Below are 19,097 nucleotides of genomic sequence, written 5' to 3' on the forward strand. Positions count from 1 at the left end.
TCTTTCTCTCCCTCTCCCTTCCTCTCTGAAATCAATAAAAATATTAAAATATAAACATCTTTATAATGCCTGTCTTCACTTCATAACCTCACCTGTCTGCCTTAGTTTGGATTGTCATTATTTGTCATCTGGTCTTACTCCCACCATAAGCAGTTTCTTGCTTAAAAAGTTTTCATTTGTTTCCCATTGCCTTTAGGATAAATCTAAGCTCCTTAGAAACCAGAAAGCCCGTTGGGATTTGGTTCCTGCTTATCATTCTAGATCAATCTATCATCACTTCCTCATTTTACATTTATACTTTATCCAGTTGAATTACTTGTATTTCCCTGGATGGGCCACACTGAGCCACATTTCCTTGGCTATCTATGCGCTTCTTCCTTTACTGGAATAACCTTTTTCACCTAATTAATTTAACCTAACTAATCCATTTTTATCCTTTGAACCTCAGCAAAATGTCACATCTAGAAAACTCTGTGCTCCCGTTAATGTCTCCTTCCCCCACTTGCTTGTTAGGGGCCCCTCTTATATGCTGTTATAGTACTTGGTGCTTTTGTATCATGCTAGTTGTAATTCTGTTTTTCCCTCTGGAATACGAGCACCTTGAAGGCAAAAACTCTGTCTTTATTCCTGTCCTAGTACCCAGCACAGAATATGACACCTAGAAGGCAGGCCCTCTATAAATGCTTACTGAATGAATCAAAGACATATGAAATGAACATTCTATTTATATATACTTTTTAAAAAATATTTTTAAATCCTGACCCAGGGACATGTTTTTTTGTTTTTTGTTTTTTGTTTTTTTTTTTTTTTGAGAGAGAGAGAGAGAGAACATTGATCTGTTGCCCCACAATCTGGGTATGTGCCCTGACGGGGATTCGAATCTGCTATCTTTTGGTGTACGGGAGGACGCTCCACCAACTAAGCCATACCGGCCAGGGCTATATATACTTTTTTTAATTACTGTTTTTTTATGTAATTAATAAGCAATTTATGTGTCAATTACTATAAGGTAGAAGGAGTTCTGAAATCAGTTTCTAGTTTTTGCTGATAAAAATCCTTAAATATGTGTGACCATGAAAAATGCCTTTGTTGTGCTGAGCCTGGTTTTCTCCTCTTCCAAGCTCTGTGGAACCTTTTCTGGATGCCAAGATATTATGTCCTGGAATTGTCATGTCCTAATGGCAGGGCCTTATTGCCAGTCTTGGGTTACTTATGCCTTTCCTCAACCTTCACTTTAAGTAATTTTTAAACAGGTACTGACTGTATTGCTATTAGGAGGTTTTGTTGTTCTTTAATACTGCCTGTAGAATGCTGGTATTCTGCTCCACTTCTTAAGCTGGGAATTTTCTCTTTGTGGGGGCATTTGGCCTTGCTAATGGTATCTGAGTTCTTAGTGTCCTGACCTGTCTCTAGTCCTGAATTCTGCCCTTCTGTATTCTTCACCATGCTGAGGTACAGGAAGGATTGCTGCAAACTCCCCTTTTTTGTGGGTGTAAGTGGGAAGTAACTCTGATTGGGATCCAAGTTGTTAAAATGGGTTTCCCCACTGACTGACAGTACACATGAAATCATAATTTTTAATAGCTGTAACACACTTTTCTGCATAAGTAACCAATGCCCCATTCTGAATGGCCAGCTCTGTTTTTGGTGAAGTGGGAGCTAACTTTTCCTAGGGCAGTGGGTGGATGGAATGCTCCTAAGAAGCTCCATTTCAGAACTCTTTTAAACAATTTTAAAAGTGTTTAAACATTTTTAATTATATATAATCTTTGTAACAATTCAGAAGTATATGCAGTCATGTGCTGCTTAACAACAGGAAATGTTCTGAGAAATGCGCTGTTAGGCTATTTCATTATTGTGTGATCATAGAATGCACTTCCACAAACCTACTGCGCACCTAGGTTATATGGTATGCCACTATCGTTTATGTGGTCTGTCGTTGACTGAAATGTTATGTGGCTCATGACATAGTAAAAAGTGAAAATCTTCTTCACCTATTCCCATACTCCCATTCCATACCTCTCCCCTAGGTAGCTACAGTACAGTTTAGAGGATATCTATCCTTTCAGACTTTTCTCCATGCATTTACACATGTAGTTTTTTTGTTTGGGGAACATCACATATGTAGCTTGTTTTCACAAAAATGAGATTGTAATGTACATATTGTTCTGTGACCTTTTTAAAAACTCTTCTTTCCAGGTCAGTAGCTATTCATTAACTTATAGCAGCTGCCTACTATTCTATTGTTGATTAATTGCTCAAAGCTCCCAAAGTGAGCTAATTTTATCAAACCAGGAAGGCTACTTTTGGTTTTGTTGAGATTAGATCTCAGCCAGTTAGCTGTTTTGTTTTTCCCCACAAGTACTCTTTGAAATCTATGAATCTTTTTTTTTACTTTCCTTACTAATTATGCTTATTTGAAGTTATAATTTGCTGTCACATTTTACTATAATAATCATTGTTAAATTTGATTCCAGAATGCCTCACACATGTGCCATAAACAAACACTACTACACTTTCAGTGTAATGTTAAACTTATCCCTGGCTGCTACATAGCTCAATGTGTTCCTATTTTAACCATTTCATAGCTAATATTATTTGAGCTATATTAACATATCAAATGAGGCTGCATTGGCTTTGGTAAAGCTGAACAGTGGCCAGTGTGTTTAAATATTTGTTATTTAAAAACTTCATCATGGTGGCTTTTGAACATACACAAAAGTAGACAGTATGATCTATAATAATAAAAGCATAATATGCTAATTAGACTGGTCAGAAGTGGACGACCTTCCAGACGAAGCCGGGGCTGCGAGGGAAGCCTGGGTCCCGGGTGCCTGCTGGTGGCCAGAGGGAAGCCCAGGTCCCGGGTGCCAGAGGGAAGCTGGTGCCAGCAGCAGGGGGAAGGAAGGCCTACTCTTGCACGAATTTCATGCATCGGGCCTCTAGTAGTATAATAAAGCCCTATATACTATAACCCAGCCCCAAGAACCATCAACCCATGACCAATCATTTGGGAATATCAACCATGTTCAGGTACACATTATCTCACTTAACTCCACAGCAACTTGGTTAGCTATTATCTTAGGTTTGTCTCGAATTGCATAGCTTGTTTGTAATAAATAAATTGAACTCAGGACTCAACCCTACGGCCTATACACCAGTGGATCCCAAACTAGAAGGAACCTTTAGCATAATAGATGCCAAGGTCTCTACAGTCCTACTAAAACTGAATCTCTGGTGATGAGGGAGGGGAAGGGAGAGTCCTTGGAAAGTGAAAAATTTTTTTTTTTTTTTTTTTGGAAAGTGAAAATTTTATAAAGTTCCTCAACTGATTTCGAAGAACCAGTTTTGAAACCACTACCCTACCCAGTGCTGCCTGCTCAAGCAGTGGTTCTCAAACCAGGTATCAGACTTTAAGATGACCTTCTAAATTCTAAGTTCTACAATTCCTCATTATATTTAGTGTTGGCCCTAAACACTTACGTTTCATAAAAATCAAGACTACCAAAATAAAATGCCACGGCGGGGGGGGGGGGGGGTATGGGGGGGGAGGAGAGGCATTTTCTCGTGCAACTAACTAGTACTGGGGGCGGATGCGGGGGGAGGGGGGACAATCACGCACAGATCGGCTGACACTAATCCCCAAATGGGCCAAAGGTGATAAATTCTGATCAACCACAAAGGGACTTCTAGTTTCCTTTAATCCATCCCGGGGCCTACTTATTGCGTCCCACGGCTGCCCCAAAGATGGGGCTCACGTCACAACTCCTCGTCCCCAAATTCTCTGCTCTTGCTCGGAGATTAGCACAAAGGGGGTTAGAGGGAAAGCGGGAGCTTGTCACCAAGTCTTCCAGAAAGAGCGTAGTCCCCCGGGCATCCGGGCCGGGATGGGGGTAGGACCCCAGCCAAGCAGGTCTCCAGCCGACATAAGCAGGCGGGGCGAGCAACACCGGCCCTCCCGCGGGCTCCCAAGCTCTTCAATTTCCCGGCGCCCCGCCCCTAACCGCCCGCCCTCGTTTCCAAGGCGTCCCACAGGAAGTGACCTCACGACGGTGGCGTGGATACGCAGGCACTTCCGGCGGCCGCGCCTGTGGGGGTGGGTTGCAGCAGCCCCTCGGTCTGTGGGTTCCTCCTCGAGTTTGGGCTGATTGGCGTGGTGTGCCGAGGAGGCGCGGACCTGACGGCTTGGAGGTGGGAGCAAGGGGCGGCGGCTGGTTTGTGGGCGCTCGTGGGAGAGGGCTTCCGGGGTTGCCAGGTGGGTTTGCTTTAAGGCTTCGAGATTCCAGGCTTCCTAGACTTTTATAGAGACGGGCACGTGCTCGAGGCCGCGTCCGGCGCGCAGAGGGCCAGGTACTAGGGGTGGCCTCGGGGGCGTGGTTTAAGGTGGAGGCCAAGGACCGCGGGATTCTAAGCAGTTTGGGAATGGAGTGGGTGTGCAGCTTTAAGCGGCCTGGGCGCTTGGTTAGCCTTGTTGATGGCTGCTGCAGCTCGCCCACTCATTGCTTTGTGCCTCAGTTTCCTTTTGCACAGCCGAGTAGGGTGGCCGGGAAGAGAGCGAGTGCCACATCCATGGCTGATGGCTTGAGGACAGAGATGAACTGGGGTCTGGAAGGGAGAGGTGACTGAGAAACTAATGATACCTGCAGGGCCAGTTTCTGCTGAATCCTGGGAACTTCCCCATTATTCTTTCCTGCTGTTGGAGTAAGGCTGAACTTCTTATTATCAGTGCTCTTTGTGTGATATTGATTGACTTTAACAATAATTGACTTATAAGTGGTTAAAATATTTTGCTGTGTGGGAGGCATTGTCCTCGCCTGCTTGGCCAGTTAGTTTTCAATAAATCTCCCAATTCCAGAGCTAGCTGGAATCATAACAATCCTCTCCCCTGGTATCAGAAGAGGAGCTGAAGACCCAGAATAGTTTTGTTCTCTTTCGTAGCCATTGGCTAAAGTGATTTCATCCTGCGGTCTGTATAATTGGTCTTAATCTCATCAAAGCATAAATGACAGTCTTCTGAGCAGGTCCCTATTTCAACTGGAAACCCCCGAATGAGTCTAGTCTTTTTTTTAATGAATAGCAGATTAGGTGTACTAAGCACAAAATTCCTATTTGTTGGTTTTTCTGTGAAGATGGTTACAAACAACAACTTTTGATTACCAAGACTATTTTGTTGGAGCTTCCTTGTGAGGGTAGGGCTTTGGGACTAGCAATGTCTCTCAAACAATATCTCCTTTGACTGTGACCCACAGCTAGATACATATTACATCATGACTCAGTATGTCCCCTGCATGCATAAACAGTGTGTACACACACACACACACAACATAAAAATTTACCCTTTCTACATATGATGCACTTGGACATTATTTCATTGAAAGAAAAAAAAGTTGATTGCAACTCACTAAATTGACTGATTGCTAAAACCTATAGTTTGAAAAACATTGGACTAGAAAATGTTTAAGTTCTTCGTGATTCCTGAGATTCTGTAGTTAATTCAGAGTGGAAAATGTGTAATTTTTCTGTTGTTCTCAGCCAGAGTAGCCAGGTTACTAGAATTCTTATAAATTCAGATCAACAGGACAGGACATCCAAATTGGTAGCTCAAAGTGGATATAATATCCATAGTGATAGTGTCAATTTTAGCAAGGCATTTAAGTCTTTTATGATGGCATGATGGGTGAGATGGGGGAATTTGCCAGATTGTGGTAAAAGTAGATGGAGCCATGACTTTGAGTACCTATGTTTTGAGGGTTTGATTTATGGATACAAGACTGCTGGGATCTGATGATCTGAGTTGAGACTCTGTCACTTTCTTTATACACAGAATGTCTTTATAGTCTTATCTGAAAGGTATGCTTAGCAAATATGTGGCCTTGATGAAGTATCATCTGGCTAATCTCAAGATTTGCCCAGTGCAACTTAATGGAATGGAAGGATCTTATAAATGGGAGGAATTCCACTTGGAGTCCCAAAAATTCAGTTATACCAGTTAATGACGGGAGAGATGTGACCTAGGAGGGGCTCATGTATAAAAAGATGTGGAGTCTCAGTCATCTGAGTCAGTGGTATGGTTAGCCTGTGAGAAGAACTGATGTGACCTGAAGTATTAGATTGCATTAGGAAAATGTAAGATCAAGGAAGGTTGTTGCATCACTTGACCCCAGCACTGGTTGGCTCACACCAGGAATTTTAGGCTTAGGTCTTAGTACTCTACAAGAATAAATTAATTGTGAGGTTAGACATTAAAAGGAATTGGAATTTGTCAAATTATAAAAAGGAATTTTTTTATTGGTTGTCTGAGATGGTGAAGTTGCTTTGGCATGAGTGATTCTTTTTCCCATCATCATTTCATACATATTCAAGGTCAGTGTGGTCTTAAAATATTTTTGCTTGAAAGTTTCTAAAACATTGGGAAATCTCTTACTTTTAAGTTGGCATCTGAAATTTTTCATCATAAACTTAAGTAGTTTAAACATTTAATTTAAAAAAATTTTTTTTATTGATTTCAGAGAGGAAGGGAGATGGAGAGAGAGTTAGAAACATCAAGGAAGAGAATCATTGGTGGGCTACCTCCTGCATGCCCACTACTGAGGATTGAGCCTGCATCCTGAGCTTGTGCCTTTGACCGCAATCGAACCTGGGACCCTTCAGTCCTCAGGCCGAGGCTCTATCCACTGAGCCAAACCTGCTAGGGCTAAACATTTAATTTTTAAAAGTTAAGGATATGCTCTGGGTTGGAGTGTTAGCCCATGCACCTAAGGGCTGCTGGTTCAATTCCTGGTTAAGGGGACGTCTTTGGGTTGCAGGTTTGATCCCAGTCCCCATCTGGGCACTTGCAATGTTTCTCTCTCTCTCTTCCTCTCCCCCTCCCTCCCTCCTTCCACTCTCTCTAAAAATCAATAGAAAAAATATCCTCAGGTTAGGATTAACAACAATACAAAGTTAAGGATGTAATTTCTTATATTGTAAATGTTGACTTTGTAAAAATAATACAAAGCTAAATAAAATAACAATTTGATGTTTTTAACACATTTCGTACCGCTCAGGAGTTTTCTCGTGTTTCACGCGCCATCTGTTAAGGACCGCTCACGAGTGTTCTTGTTTTTCATGCCCATGGAAAAAGGAGCGAATCTAGATACTTATGTAAATTTTGTTTGGTCCCTCTTCATAGAGGAAAATGTTTTACGCAGTACCATACGTTAAAAAAGTACTAGGAACTTTAATTGTTTAATTGTTTTCGTAAATAAAAATGTTATAATTATTGAAAAACAACACCTAAAGTGCATTACGATGATTTAAATAACGTGCACTTTGCCCAAAAACGTGCAGTCCCTGGCGTATGTCTTAGAGATTTCTATGCGGTACGCAATGTGTTAAAATATACAAATAAACTTTATTACATTAAAAACCCTCTAAGAGCCCAGCTGGTATGGCTCAGTGGTTGAGCATCAATCCACCCATGAACCAGGAGGTCACAGTTCAATTCTCAGGGCACATGTCTGGGTTGCAGTCTTGATCCCCAGTAAGGGGTATGCAGGAGGCAGCCAATCATGATTCTCTCTCATCATTGATGTTTCTATCTCTCTCCCTCTCCCTTCTTCTCTGAAATCAATAAAAACATATTTTTAAAACCTTCTAAGACAGTGGTTCTCAACCTTCCTAATGCCTCGACCCTTTAATACAGTTCCTCATGTTGTGGTGACCCCCAGTTTCATTGTTACAAATTGAACATAATTAAAGCATAGTGATTAATCACAAAGACAATATGTAATTATATATGTGTTTTCTGATGGTCTTAGGCGACCCCTGTGAAAGGGTCGTTCAACCCCCAAAGGGTCGTGACTCACAGGTTGAGAACCGCTGCTCTAAGATATATATAAATGGTATATTATATTACTGTGCTTGATTTTCAGATGTTAAGCCAGTCTTGTGTTTCTGTAATGAACCCCACTTAATCATGGTGTATAATACTTTTTATATGTTGCTGAATTCAATCTATAATAATAAAAGTGTAATATGCTAATTAGACCAGATGTCCTTCCGGACATCCTTCTGGATGAAGCTGGGGCTGCGAGGGAAGCCCGGGTCCTGGGTGCTAGAGGGAAGTCGGTGCTGGCAGCAGGGGAATGAAGGCCTACTCTTGCACGAATTTCATGCATTGGGCCTCTAGTTTATTAATATTTTGTTAAGAATTTTTGTGTGTGTTCATGAGGGATATTGATATGAGGTTTTCTTTTGATGTCTTTGTTTGGCTTTAGTTATCAGAGTGATACAGTTGACCCTTGAACAATATAGGTTTGAACTTCGTGGACCACTTATACCCGAATTTTTTTCTTTTTTAAATATACTTTTATTGATTTCAGAGAGGAAGGGAGGAGAGAGAGAGAGAGAGAGAGAGAGAGAGAGAGAAACATCAATAATGAGAGAGAATCATAGATCGGCTGCCTCCTGCACGCCGATGCATTACTGGAGATCTAGCCCGCAACCCATGCATGTGCCCTGACCGGGAATTGAACTGTGACTGCCAGGTTCATAGGTCAACGCTCAACCACTGAGCCATGTGTTTTTTCTATAAATTGGCCTCCATATACCTGGGTTTCTGCCTCCATAGATTCAATCAAGTGTGGATTGAAAACTATTTTCAATTCTCAGTTGGGAATCTATCGATATAGGTCAACTGTATGCATTGTTTATGCCATTTTATTTAAGGGACTTGAGCATTGGTAGATTTTGGTATCCTCGTGGATGTGAGAGTGTCCTCGAACCAATCCCCTGTGGCTACCAAGGGACAGTGTTAAGTTTTTGGGGAATCAAAAGTTCAGAGATTTTAGACTGCTCCTAACTCCCTCATTGTTCAAGATCAACTGTACTACCATGGTAAATTAGTTGGGAAATGTTCCTTCCTTTTATATTCTCTGAAAGAGTTTGTCAATTATTTCTTTCTATATGTCTGATAGTATTTACCAATGAAGTCCCTGGGAAAGGACTTTTATGGGTAGATTTTTAATTACTAAATCAATTTCTTTACTTGATATAGGTCTATCCACATTTTCTTTTATTCTTAACTCACTTTTGGTAATTTGTATCATTCTGGGAATTGGTCCATTTCATATTTTTTTCATTTTTCTTTTTGAACTTGTATCCATCCATTTTCACAAAATTTTGTCTTAAAGCAGAAGTCAGCAAACTTCTGTAAAGGTCCAGATGGTAGGCTTTGTGAGCCGTGTAGCTTTTGTCATAACTGTTCAACTTTTTCATTGTAGTGCAAAAAACAGCCACAGACAACAAGCAAACAGCTGAGCATGGTTGTGTTCCCATAAAACTTTATTGGTAGTGAGCAAGATTTGGCCCATGCACTGTACTTTTCTGATCCCTGTCCTGAAGTAATAAATGTTATGGTTAAAAATCTTTTATTGATAATTCAATTATCTAGGCAGATCAAGTTTATGAAAAGTAGTGTGGAAATTGATTCTCTTGCTTGCATATGCTCAGTGGTTAGAGTGTCAGCCCATCCTCGGAAGGGTTGCAGGTTCGATTCCAAGTCAGGGGCAAGTCCCTGGGTTGCAGGTTAAATCACCAGCCTGGGTCAGGACATGTGGGGGAGGCAACCAATCCATGTGTCTGTCTCACATCAATGTCCCTCCCTCCCTCCCTCCCTCTCTCCCTCCCTAAAAATTAATGGAAAAAGATATCCTCGGATGAGGATTAACAACAACAACAAAAAAAGAAGTAAAAGTCTTTTCACATTTGATTAATTTCTGGTATTTTAAAAATTCTTACTGTAGCTTTTCATTCTGCATCTATCCTATATAATAAAAGGGAAATATGCAAATTGACTCTAAAGGCAGAATGATCATAACGACTGCTGGACCAGTCACTATGAGGCTCACTGACCACTCTTGGTTCTTTTCCCAGCCGGCAGGCTCTGATTGCCTGATGGGAATTGGGAACCACTGGCGGGAGATGTGGGTGGTGCCAGACCAAGGCCCCCATCCCCACTGGTTGCCCCACACACAGGGCAACCCACAGCATGGGCGGGGCCTGCGAGTGGGCAGGAACAGCCAACCTCTCAGTCCCTTACCCCGGCTGTCAGGCACCGAGCACCCAATGGCGAAAGGGGAACTGGGGGTGGGTGGCAGCAGGGGGTGGGGCCAGCTGTGGGCAGCCAGGGAAGATGGCCCTGATCGCAGGCCAGGCCTAGAGACTGTACCCGCCCACAAATTTTGTGCACTGGGCCTCTAGTCTAAAATAAGCATCAGAATAGAATCATCATGATGGCCATAAATGATCAGAAAAGAAATTCATACTTTTGTTACATTAAGTAGACAAAGGCTGATCAGGCTGGGGAAAATAAGCCTGAAGTACATATGTGTATTTTGTTTCATTTACTGTCATCAGTGTTGTGGAAATTGTGTTGTATGGCAAATTTACCTGATTTATTAAATTTTTATAGATATATTGATAATTGTTGCAACTCAGTGATGGATATGTGAAGGTTTATTATGCTGTTCTACCTACATTTTTGTAGTTTGAAATTTTCTATAATAAAATGTGAAAAAAAAAGTCTTATGGATGAGCCTGCTAATGCATTGCTTCTTTTATTTCTGTTCTGTCAGGATAGTTTTGTGATACTTGCTCAGTTAGATCACTAGAGAACTACCTGAGTTTGTCTTTAGGTTTTTATATTTTTGATTACCACAGGAGTGCTTTTTTGCTTCTTTGTATGCTTTTTTGTTATTTTTCCTTTTTTATATTTTATATAGATATATTTCTGAAATTAATATTTGAAACCGCTTGAAATGCTACTCTATTTTTTATTTTTCATGGAAAACACTAAGCCAGTGTTTCATTTTATACTTAATATTGTAAGTTACATATATACTCATATACTCATCTGCTATTTCCTGACTTCTGTGTCTAGGGCACTGTTAGATGTCATATCTTACATAGGATTTTGCATAGAGTATGCTTAAAGGATAATTGTATTTTTAGAACCATTTCCAAAAAAACAGCCAGGCATTTTTAAAAAATATATTTTTATTGATTTCATAGAGGAAGGGGAGAGGGAGAGAGTGATAGAAACATCAATGATGAGAGAGAGTCACTGATCGGCTGCCTCCTGCACTGGAGATTGAGCCTACAACCCAGGCCTATGCCCTTGGCCGGAATCGAACCCAGGACCCTTCAGTCTGTAGGCCAACACTCTAGTCACTGAGCCAAACTGGCTAGGGCCAGCCAGGCATTTAGATACAAATATTTAGGTACTCTAGACTTTGAGTGATTAACTTCTGTCAGATTTATTATGTCTAATTCATTCATTGATTATTTATTGAGTTCCGTTTCTATTCTAGGCATTCTTTTTGACTGAACAAGACAGTCAAGGTTCCTTGCCTTCATGGAGCTTACAGTCTAGTGGGGTGACACAACATAAACAAACAAATAAGATAATTCATATGGGTGATTTATTCTGAGCTCAAACAGAAGGTAAGATGCTTGCGAGTGTTGGGGAATAGATTGGGTATCCAGGAAAGCCTCTTTGGGATGGTAACATTTTAGCAGATACCCGAAAGACAAGATAGAACTAGCCATTCACAGAGTTGGGGAAAGTGTGTTCTGAGACTACCTGGTGCAACGTTCTGGAGGGAAGGAACAAGCTTAACATGTTTGAGGAACAGTAGGAAGACCAGTGTGTCTGCAGGACAGTGGAAAGGGAATGGTGAGAGATGAAGCTGTGTGAGGTTAGCAGAAATCAGATCATGTAGGGATGGTAGTTTTATGGAAAAGAAGGTTGTCTTGATTACTAGTACAGTTGCTAAGCAAGATCATGACAACTGATTTACATTTGAAAATTTGCTCTGGTTGCTGTGCAGAGAAAGAATAGAAGGAGGGGCAGGAGTAGTAGAGAGACCAGTTAGGGGACATACGCAATCATGAGATTGTGGTGGTTTACAACTAGGTTTACAGTTGTAATACAAATAAATAGTACAAGATTAAACTCTGCACATATTCACAACTATAAACCTGCTTTTGCCTACCCCTTTATGTACATTCATGTACAAGTCTTTGTGAATATGTTTTCATTTCTCTTGGATAGATCCTAGGAATGAAATTTTGGGTCATGGGAGTGTGTTTCATATTACAAGAAACTGCCAAATTATTTTCCAAAGTGGTTGTATCATTTTACGTTATCAGCATTGTAAGAGAGTCCCAGTTACTCCACATTGTCACACACTTTTGGTATTACCTGCCAGTTCCTTTTATTTTAAGTCATTGTAGTGGCTATAAAATGGTATCTTATGGCGTGTGTTTTTTCTGATTTGATAATTTTTTTTATTATAAAATTTACCATTTTAACCATATTTAACTGTTACAGTTTGAGTACATTCACATTGTGCAACCATCACCACCATCCATCTTCAGAACTTTTTCATTATCACAAACTGAAACCCTGTCCTCATTAAGTGAACTCCCCATGCCCTGCTCCCCCAGCCCTTGGCAGCCACCATTATATTTTCTGTCTCTCTGAGTTTGACTACTCTAGGAACCTCATATAAGTGGAATCATACTAAATTTGTCCTTTAGTGTCTGGCTTATTTCACTTAATGTCTTAAAGGTTTATCTATGTTGTAACATATACCAGATCTTCCTTTTTAAGACTGAATTATATTATTCCATTCTATGTATATGCCATATTTTGTTTATCCATTCATCTCATGGACATTTGGATTGTCTGGTGTTTTAATTTGCATTTACTTAATAATTAATGATGTTGAAAAGCTTTTCATATGTTTCTTGGCCATTCAGATAACTTCCTTTGCTTGCTTTAAAAAAATGTGTCATTTTCTTATTGCTGATGATTTATAAGCTTTCCTTATATATTCTTTTTTTCCCCTTATTTTTATTGATTTCAGAGAGGAAGGGAGAGGGAGAAAGAAATAGAAACATTAATGATAAGAGAGAATCATTGATAGGCTGCCTCCTGCATGTCCCACACTGGAGATCGAGCCTGCAACCCGGGCATGTGCTCTGACTGGGAATGAGTTCCTGGTTCATAGGTCAACACTCAACCACTGAGCCACGCCGGCTGGGCTAAATTTTCCTTACATATTTTTGATACATTCCCTGGATCAGAAACTTTTGTGATTATTTCTCCTTGACTATGGCTTACCTTTTTGTTTTTTTTTCTTCTCATTGTTTTGGGGTGTCTATAAAGAAGAAAGCAGGTCCATCTTTTTACCATCATAAATCTGAAAGTTTTCTTGAAGTGCTTCACTGCCTGGGAGGTAGTCTCTAGTGGAGTGATTTGGGGATGAGGCAAGATGATATGGAATACCTTCTTAAATATTACAGTACCATTATTTTATATGTATGGCTATCTAGCCTGGTGGGCGTGGCTCAGTGGTTGAGTGTCAGCCCATGAACCAGGAGGTCATGGTCCAATTGCCGGTCAGGGCACGTGCCTGGGTTGCGGGCTTGATCCCTGGTGCGGGGCGTGCAACAGGCAGCCATCAGTGATTCTCATTATTGATGTTTCTATCTCTTTCTCCCTTTCCCTTCCTGTCTGAAATCAATAAAAAATATATACTAAAAGAAAGGTATGACTATCTAAACCTATCCAGAGAATGATTTGGTTTGTAAAAAATAGTTTTCTGCTCTGGTACATTGTAATATTACAAAAGGTGATTTTACCTTTGAACTGATTGAGCCTCTATCCTAAGACAATAATTTAAGACAAGCACTAAATGAAATTGATCATTGCTGTATTTTTTATAAATGAAAAATGGAATTATCTGAATGTGCAAAGAAAAGAAAGGTGTAGTATGTACAACATAGAAAATATGCCTTTGTACTAAGAAGCTGATTTTTTTTTTTTTAGAACCTCCCTGAGGATATGTTTTTATTAATTCTTAGAGAGAAACAGACAAACATTGATTGGTTGCCTCCTGCCCATCCCCCAACCAGGGATTGAACTCTGGACCTAGGTATGTGCCTGACCGGGAATAGAACCCACAACGTTTTGGTGTACGGGACAATGTTCCAACCAACTGAGCCACCCAGCCAGAGCCTAAGAAGCTAACATTTTGTTCTGGTTACAAGTGTGTAAAATATCCAATATAATATCTGGGTTGCAAATACCCCATCTGTAAAATAGTATAGTAAAATAGCTACCTCATTGGGTTGTCTTGCGATTGGAAGGAAAGAATGGCCCCTAACGTTTTAGCTCATGCCTGAAATGGTAAGTATGCAAGAAATGCAATCTCTGCTGTTCTTTCTTACACAATATGATGGTATGTGTAAATGGTTGTGGGATTATGTGTGTAAATGGTTGTGGGATTTTGTGTGTTCCAATCACCTCTTATTTTCTTGAAGGTGATTTTTCCCTTTTCTGTTACCTACCACATTACATTATCTCCAAATTCTATACTAGTATAGGTCTTGAATCCATCAGCTTTTTTCCACCTTCATTGATGTCATCTATTCTAGCTTACTCCTGGAGCTGTCTCCCAGCTGGTCGCACTGCATCTTTTTTTGCACCTCTTACAGTTTGTATTCTTTTTAAAAAAAACAACCACCAAAAAACCCCAGAAATTTATTCTCTCATAGTTTTGAAGGACAGAAGTCTGATCTCAGAGTGTCATTTAGCAGGGTTGGTTCCTTCTTGGGGACTCTGAGGGAGAAGCTGCTCCATGCTCTTAATCTCTGGTGATTGTTGGCCATCCATGGCTTGTGGCAGCATCACTCCAGTCTCTGCCTCTTGTCTGACAGACGTGGCATTCTCTCTGTATCCAGTTTGTATTCTTTAATGGTGGCCTTTGATGAACATGACTTTTTATTTGATGAAATCTAATTTATCAGATTTTTTTCTTCCAGGATTAGTACTTGTGTTTTGTCTAAGAAATCTTTACCCCAAGGTCACTAAGATACTCTACGTTTTGTTTTCCTAGTAGCTTTAGTTTTTGCTTTTATGTTTAGACTAGAGGCCCGGTACACAAGAATTTGTGCACTCAGGAGGGTCCCTCAGCCTGGCAGCCTGTGCCCTCTCACAGTCTGGGACCCCTTGGGGGATGACCACCTGCTGGTTTAGGCCCGCTCCCCAGGGGGATTGGGCCTAAGCTGGCAGTCAGACATCCCTTTGGCAGCCCGGGAGCCCTCGGGGGATGTCCACTTGCCAGCAGGGAGCAGGCCTAAGCTGCAGTCGGACATCCTTAGCGCTGCTGAGGAGGCAGGAGAGGCTCCCACCACCACCGCTGTACTGGCAGCCATCAGCCTGGCTTGTGGCTGAGCAGAGCTCCCCCTGTGGGAGCACACTGACCACCAGGGGGCAGCTACTGCATTGAACGTCTGCCCCCTGGTGGTCAGTGTGTGTCATAGTGACCAGTGATTCCCAGTCGCTCTACTGTTAGGGTCAATTTGCATATTATCCTTGTATTATATAGGATAGAGGCCTGGTGCATGGGTGGGGGCTGGCTGGTTTGCCCTGAAGGGTGTCCCGGATCAGGGTGGGGGTCCTGCTGGGGTGCCTGGCCAGCCTGAGTGAGGGGCTGATGGCTGTTTGCAGGCTGGCCACAGCCCCTTCAGGGTAGGGGTCCCCGCTGGAGTGCCTGGCCAGCCTGGATGAGGGGCTGAGGGCCGTTTTCAGGCTGGCCACACCCCCTTCAGGGCAGAGGGTCCTGCTGGGGTCCCTGGCCAGTCTGGGTGAGGGGCTTATGGCTGTTTGCAGGCTGGCCACGGCCCCCAGCCACCTAAGCTCCCAGTGGAGGCTGGCTGGAAGCAGGTATCTGGGATTTATTTATCTTCTATAATTGAAACTTTGTTGCCATTTGCAGAGGCCACAGCGAGCCAGAGCAGGCGGGAAGCTTGGCTTCCTCCATCGCCGGGGCAACCAAGCCTCCTGCTTGCTCCAGCTCCATGGCTGCTGGCCGCCATCTTGGTTGGGTTAATTTGCATATAGCCGCTCTGATTGGCTGGTGGGTGTGGCTTGGGTGTAGCAAAGGTACGGTCAGTTAGCATCTTTGTCTTTTATTAGTGTAGATAGTTTATTTCAAATTAATGTTTGTATCTGGTGTGGGATAGGAATAGGTTATTTTTCTCACATATCCATCTACTTATTCTATCACCATTCATTGAAAACTACTTTGATTTATCCATTGATTTACTTTGGTACCTTGATCAGAAGTCAGTTGATTGTATGTGAATGGGTCTACTTCTGGACTCTATTCTGTCTCATTGTCTGTCTATTCTTGCAACAATATCACACTGATTTCTACAGTTTTATAGTAAATCTTGATAGAAGGTAGTGAAACATCTAACTTTGCTTCTTTTTTTTTCATAATTGTTTTGACTTTTCTATTTTGCATTTCCATATACATTTTAGGACCAGTTTTTCAGCTCCAAAAAGGCCAGCTGAGATTTTTATTGATACATGTATTTGATTCACTTGGGGAGACTTGACAACATTAAACTCCTCAGTCTATGAATGTGGTATATTTCTCCATTTATTTAGATATTTAAAAAAATTTTCTCATCAGTCTTTTTACTGGAGATCCTGCACATTTTTCATTAGATTTGTTCCTAAGTGTTTTATGTTTTTTAATACCATTATAAATAGTATTTTTAACTTTGACTTTCAGTTTTTTGTTACTAGTCTATAGAATGCAGTTGTCTATTTTATACTGAGCATGTATCCTGTGACTTTGCTAAATTCACTTATTAATTTTAGTAGGATTTTTCATTTTTTGGTACATTCCCTAGGGCTTTTATGTACACAGTCATATAGTTTACAAATAAAGACTGTTTTACTTTTACTTTTCCAGTAGTTATGCTTTTTAGTTCCTTTTTATTGCACTGGCTAGGCCCGACAATATAGTTTTGAATAGAAGTAGAAGTGATAAGTTTGGACATCCTTGCCTTGTCCCAGTCTTAGGGGGGAAGTATTCATTATTTCACTATTAATACGTTAACTGTAATTGTTTTGTAAAAGCCAACCCCTTTTTGATATCATGAATGGAGATTGAATTTTGTCAAATGATCTTTCTACATTTATTGATATATATAGTCATACATGATTTTCTTATTTCGTTAGTGCTGTAGAAGACATTGGTTTTTTATTATAAACTTTATTTGAGGTCATTGCACTTGCATATGCATTTGTAATAAATAATACAGAGAGATTCCATATATCCTACCTGATTGCAAAAGTATAGCACAATATCACTACAAGGATATTGACATTGATATGATTAAAACACAGAACATTTTCTTTACCAGAAGGATACCTCATGTTGCTCTTTTATAGCCATACCTGTTTCCCTCCTGTTGCTACCCCTTCCCTAACTCTGGGAACCATTAATCTCTTCTCTATTTCTATAGTTTGTTATTTCTAGAGTGTTCTACAGATGGAATCATACAAAATGTAATCTTTTGGGGCTGGCTTTCATTTTTTCCCATGGTATGGATGTACACAGTTTGTTTAACCATTCACTTGTTGAAAGTCATCTGGGTTGTTTCCAGTTTGGGGTTATTAGGAATAAACATGATAAAAATATTCATGTGCTCTAACCGGTTTGGCTCAGTGGATAGAGCATCAGCCTGCAGACTGAAGGGTCCCAGGTTCGATTCCTGTCAAGGGCATGTACCTTGGTTGCAGGCACATCCCCAGTAGGGGGTATGTAGGAGGCAGCTGATTGATGTTTCTCTCTCATCGATGTTTCTAATTCTATCCCTCTCCCTTCCTCTCTGTAAAAAATCAATAATAAAAAAAAAAAATGAACTGTGATTTCTAAAAAAAACACACAAAAAATTCATGTAGAGATTTTTGTGTAAACCTGAGTCATTTTTCTGGGATAAATGACCAGGAGTGCATTTTCTGAGTCATGCAGTAGTTGCATGTTTAGATTTTTTATAAGTTGCCAAATTGTTTTCCAGAATGGCTGCACTGTTTAATATTCCCATCAATAATGTATGAGTAATCTAGTTTTTTCACATTCTTGTCAGCACTTGGTATGATCAGTATTTTTTAATTTACCATAGGTGTGTAGTGATACCTCATTATGGTTTTAATTCGCATTTCCCTAATGGTTGATGATGTTGAACATTTTTTCATGTGCTTTTTAAAAAATACTTTTTTAAAATTGATTTCAGAGAGGGAGGGAGGCGAGAGATATAGAAACATCAATGATGAGAGAGAATCATTGATCGGCTGCCCCCTGCGTGCCCTACACTGGGGATCAAGCCCACAACCCGAGCATGTGCCCTGACCAGTAATTGAACCGTGATCTCCCGGTTCATAGGTCGATGCTCAACCACTGAGCCACGCCAGCCAGACTAATGTGCTTTTCTCTTATCTTCACCTAAGGATATGTTTATTGACTTTAGAAAGAGTGAGAGCAAGAGTGGGAGGGAGAGATAAGGAGAGAGAAACATTGATGTAAGAGAGAAACATTGATTGGTTGCCTCCTATATGTGCTCCAACGGGAAATCGAACCAGCAACCTTTTGGTGCACAGGAAGATGCTCCAACCAGCTGAGCAACCCAGCCAGGGCTTCATGTGCTATTTGTATATCTTTGTTGAAATATCTTTTCATTTCCCTTTTGATTGGATTATTTTTGTTCTGTTTTTACTATTGGGTTTTTAGACTTTAAAAAAATATATTTTAGATACTAGCCCCTTGTTTTTGTCCATATGTAGTTTGCAAATATTTTCTTCCAGTCTGTAATGTGTCCCTTTTTCTCCTAAAGTCTTTTGCAGAATAAAAGTTTTTAATTTTCGAGAAGTCCAGTTGAGCCCAGCCTATGTGGCTCAGATGGTTAAGTGTCTCCCAAATACCGGGAGGTCATTGATTCAATTCCTGGTCAGGGCATATATCTCGGTTGTGGGGTGGATTCCCAGTAGGGGCATGTAGGAGGCAGTCCATCGATGTTTCTATCTGTCTCTCCCTTTCCTTCCTCTCTCTGAAGTAAATTTAAAAAATAAAATTAGTCCAATTGATCAGTTTCTCTTTTTATGGATTGTGCTTTTGGTGTCAAGTCTTAGAACTCTTTACCTCACCAAAGGTTTCTCATATCTTTTTCCTGAAAGTTTTATAGTTTGATATTTA

General features: G+C 40.7%; 1 protein-coding gene across 4 annotated transcripts in view; it reads left to right on the forward strand.

Annotated features, from left to right (window-relative positions):
- Positions 1–4,064: 4,064 nt before the first annotated feature.
- EDC3 (enhancer of mRNA decapping 3) overlaps positions 4,065–19,097 on the forward strand; it is a 94,911-nt gene continuing 79,878 nt past the window's right edge. The window contains exons 1-2 of one of the 4 annotated variants that reach the window (XM_070430331.1): positions 4,065–4,191; positions 11,352–11,484. The gene's annotated coding sequence lies outside the window, so the exon portion shown is untranslated. Of the gene's footprint in view, positions 4,256–11,351; positions 11,485–19,097 lie in introns of all 4 variants that reach the window. The other 3 variants (XM_070430340.1, XM_070430348.1, XM_070430356.1) reach the window with 3 other exon arrangements.

The sequence above is a fragment of the Myotis yumanensis genome, unplaced genomic scaffold (assembly GCF_028538775.1).
Source record: "Myotis yumanensis isolate MYYU_CA2020_CCGP unplaced genomic scaffold, mMyoYum1.0.hap1 SCAF_1, whole genome shotgun sequence".
In the NCBI taxonomy this organism is placed as follows: domain Eukaryota; kingdom Metazoa; phylum Chordata; class Mammalia; order Chiroptera; family Vespertilionidae; genus Myotis; species Myotis yumanensis.